General features: G+C 37.0%; 1 non-coding gene across 1 annotated transcript; it reads left to right on the forward strand.

Moving 5' to 3' along the window:
• Positions 1 to 1,782: 1,782 nt before the first annotated feature.
• LOC125371022 lies at positions 1,783 to 1,889 on the forward strand. The gene has a single exon (XR_007217187.1). It is a non-coding gene; the product is annotated as a small nucleolar RNA R71 (small nucleolar RNA).
• The last annotated feature ends 2,704 nt before the right edge of the window (positions 1,890 to 4,593 follow it).

The following is a 4,593-nucleotide window of genomic DNA, read 5'->3' on the forward strand; positions in this document are numbered from 1 at the left end:
CTCTTTAAGTAGGCTCCACAATACCGAAAAAGGCCTCAAAAGGTGGAGTCTGAAGTAACTCTCGAACCTCAGTAGGTAGGCCAACTGTCTCCAATGCTTGCCAGTCTATACATCTCTCGCAGCCCAGTTGTCTGTATCACAGTTGTTGGTAACGAGCCTCGTGAGTAGGACTCTAAAACTATAAAAGTTTGTGTCGTGTGGGAGCTGGAGCTGGAGCTCTAGGAGCAGGTGGGGCAAGTGCAGGTGGTCGAGGTGCAGGTTGTGTAGGTGCAGGTTGTGCAGGCTATTCAAGGGGGTCTAAATGCCTTCTCTTGAAGATAACCATCTTCTAGGCTCTCTCACGCCAATCAGACATAGTACCTGCATGGAAATTGATCAAAACTCCTGCCAAAATAGTAATTCTAGCACCAAATAGACAATTATTACAATAGCAGCAGCAATTTAACAGTAATATAACATTTGCATTATGCATTCTCAACACATTTGCATTAGTCAATTTCCAATTCAGCCGCAAAATGACTAATTCACCAAACCATCTCATAATCCAGCAAGTTCAAACATATAAAATAGCAGCAATAGGGCAATTTAAAGACAGAAAAGAAGAAAAAAATATGAACAATAGTAACAAATAAAGCAGAATAAAGCAATAATAGCAAATCAAATTAAAAGAAAAGCAAGAAATCCAACGAAACAACGAATAAAATGCAACAAAAGTGATGAATTTAACGAAATAAGAAACAATACCAAAAATTATAGAAATAACTAAAGAAATTAAAGAAAAGAGTACACATACCAAAATTTAGTATTGAACAAAGTTAAGGGAAGAAACTTACTTGATTTGCTGGAAGAACACTTGAAAATTGAAGGAAAATAGGGAGAGGATATCAGCCTATACGCACGAAGAGAGAAAAGAGCAAAGATTTTGCTACCTGTGATATGACGCGGCTTATATAGGAAGCAAACATAAGAATAGGAATAGAACTAGATAGTTGCTTACCTAATCGCAAAGTGATAGGCCTTCACGTGGTCTTTCGATTTTGACCATGTATTGCTAAGCAAAGTCCCCGGCTACCTCTCAGCCATCATCTTAGAAATCTGGCCTATTTGATTCTCCAAGTTCTGAATGGAGGCCTGTTGATTTCTAAGAGCTTCGTCCGTCTACTAGAATCTGGTCTCTGAAGTGGACACAAACTTCATCATCAGCTCCTCTAAGTTAGGCTTTTTCTCTTGAGTCTGAGGAGACTAAGGTGGGAGAACAGATTGTTGCGGTTGCTGTCGCCGAAACCCTGGTGGCCCCTGGTTATTATTGTTCCTCCATCCAAAGTTCGGATGATTTCTCCATCCCGGATTATAAGTGTTGCTATATAAGTTGTTCTACTACCTAGGCTGACTCCTCATATAGTCCACATGTTCATGGTTAAATGAAGAAGAAGCAAACATACCTCCCGATATACAGTTACTACTGAAATGCTGGCCACCACAAAACTCACTACTTGCTTGAGCTGCTTGGACAGGCATCTAGAGTTAATCAATTTTCTTAGATTGTAACTCCACTTAAGCCGCCAAGGCTGCAGTGGCATCCAACTGGTGTACACTCCCTTAACGTCCCATCCTGCTCCTAGTAGTGTGCCACTGGTAATTATTTGTGGCCATCTCCTCTATCAAGCTTTGGGCTTGCTCTGGTGTCTTGATGCTCAAAGAACCACCTACAGCTGCATCTACCATCTGCTTAGTAGCCAAATTCAAACCATTATAAAAATTTGTACTTGTAACCAGGTTGGTAGTCCATGGTGTAGACAGCATTGCAGTAGGTCCTTATACCTCTCCCAGGTATCGTACATCGACTCATCGTCAAACTACACAAAAGAAGATATGTCATTTCTAAGTTTAGCAGTTTTAGAGGGAGGGAAGTATTTAAACAGAAATTTCTTTGCTAAAAAATCCCAAGTAATGATAGTGTTTCGAGGTAGTGACTGTAGCCACCACCTTGCTCTATCCCTCAAAGAAAATGGAAACAATCGAAGATGAATTGCATCATCTGTTGTCCCATGAATCTTAAAGGTATCACAAATCTCCAAGAAACTCGCTATATGCGCGTTAGGATCCTCATATGGCAAGCCTCCGAACTAAACTATTTGTTACACCATCTGAATCATATTAGGCTTTATTTCAAAATTATTGGCGGCAACAGCCGATCTCGTAATGCATGTTCGCATCCACTTCAGTGATGCTTTTGCAAAATCATATATCGTCCGATTATTCTCATTGTTGTCATTGGCGTCTACCATCTCTACCATAGTGTTTTCCGGTTCACTCTTGTCTACGGCTTTTCCAGCCTGAATCTCTTCCTCCTCTATGTTCATCTCCTTCCTCAACTTCTTGAGGGATCGCTCTAGTTCTGATAAAGGGTCTATTAGATCAGGATTGGACCTCCTGATCATATACTACCTGAAATAATGAATAACCAACAACATAAATGAATAAAACAATAAAATCAAATAAAAACAAATAAAGAATAAAGAATAAATGGCTAAATTAATAAGAACACATAGTTCACAACATTTCTCAAAACAGTCCTCGTCAACGATGCCAATAACTTAACGTTGGCTAAACACAACTAGCAATCTACAGGTAAGTGCACCCATCGAATGTAATCTAGCTATGGCAAGTACCAATGTCGTATCCCATGGGAACTGAGAAGCTACTACTACTATGTTATTCCTATTATCTAACTGATTAAAAGGTAGTGAAGATCATTAACTAAAAATGATTGAGAATGCAAATGAAAACTAAATTTTAACAAAGAGAATGAAAGTTTGAAAAAGACAATGAGATGAGTTAACCTGATTTGGGATCCCTTTAGCTAGCCGGCTTAAAAATAATAATTTATGAATTGATTGATTAAAAATTGAGATATGTGTTTAATCTCTTAAATGAATTGGCCTCTCTCTTGAGTTAACCAATTCTTAATCTTAAAGATCTAAAGTTTGAATCTCTTCCTAACAATTAATTTTAGAATAGCATTAATCTCTAAATTACCGCTAATAAGAATGTCTAGTTCTTATTCCAGTAAGTTATTACACTTATCTCTAAGAGCAAATCACTTAATCAGACAAGTAGTTGTCCAAACTCAATTAAATTTCTCAATTACAAAGGAGTTCTCAAATTGATTCAACAATGAAGAAGAAACAATAGATTGTATTATATTTGAATGAAAACTACAATCTTAAATCAACAATCCAATCACTTAAGCACAAAACAAACTTAGCATGACTAAAGATCACCCCCAAATGGGTTTAATAAGATTAGTTACACATGTTCGTGATTAAACTAATAAAGGAATCAAATACAAAGTAAACAAGAGTTGAAAAAGAACATGAACACCCTTTGTTCAAATGGTGAAAATGTGATCCCCTCTTAAATAACTCTGAATCCAATCTCTGCAGGTCAAGATCTCCTTCTTCTTTCCTTTGAATCTTCAAACCAATCCTCAAGAACAGCTATCTGGATGATGTTGAAGTGCAATTCATCTCTGTTTTCCTCTTTTTGATCATCTGGAAGGTTACTCTCAAAGTCTCTTGAATTAGGTTTCGGGACCCAACATGGCTTGGATTTGGGTCGTGTTGCGTGTGAGCTTAAAAAATTGTACATCTGGCCTTCCTCAACATAGCTTGGAATTGGGTTGTGCTGCTCAGCACGGGCATACTCCTAGGCCGTGTCACTCTCAGAGACGGTGTTGCACTCGCTTCTTATAGCCATAGGTAAGGCATTTTAGCACGCCCTCTAACCCTGACCGTGCTCCTAAGCACGGGCGTGTTGGCAGGGCGTGTTGAACAGTCTAACGTGCCCAATTCATCCGTTTTCTTCCCGATTTTGGTCCGATTTCTCTCTAACTTTGATGATGTATCTAGAAAAATACCTGAGACACAAAGGAATTAAAATAGGGTGATTCTAATACAAAAACACATAATTTGTCCTAAAAATAACTCAAAATCAAGCATACGAACATGTATATTATCAAGGATATCACTTTTCTCGAGTCTCAAGAGGTTGAGGATGGTCAAATCTCAATTAGAGTTGTAAGTGATTAAGCACAATCAGGGACCAAATTGTAAAATTTTTCAAAACTTCTCAACCCTTAGCCAATCGGCTCTACGTACAGTCGAATAACAGCGCCAATTGGCTCTACAGAGTCTTGATTATCCTCGAATTTGAAATCCAACATTCTTTTATATAATTTTTCATTTTAAAACGTCAAAATTAATGAAAAAATATCTTCTAGAATATTTAATTGATAAATATTTGATTTTTTAATGATTTCTTAAGTATTTATTAATAAACACTTGATAAGTCTAAAATTAATTATTTAAATATGAATATTTAAAAAAAATTAAGAACGTATATCAAAAACATTCTAGGATTTTCTTAAACTTTATCCTATAAATAGAATAAAAAGCCTTGAGCTTAGGGGTTAGCAATTCTGGGTAATTCACTGTAGAATGACACTAAGTATTTTTAGAAGCAGTACACACTTAAAAAAATAGAACACACAAAAACCCCTAATACACTGTGGTTTCTACCCTATATTCGATT

Source organism: Ricinus communis, chromosome 8 (assembly GCF_019578655.1).
Source record: "Ricinus communis isolate WT05 ecotype wild-type chromosome 8, ASM1957865v1, whole genome shotgun sequence".
Lineage (NCBI taxonomy): Eukaryota > Viridiplantae > Streptophyta > Magnoliopsida > Malpighiales > Euphorbiaceae > Ricinus > Ricinus communis.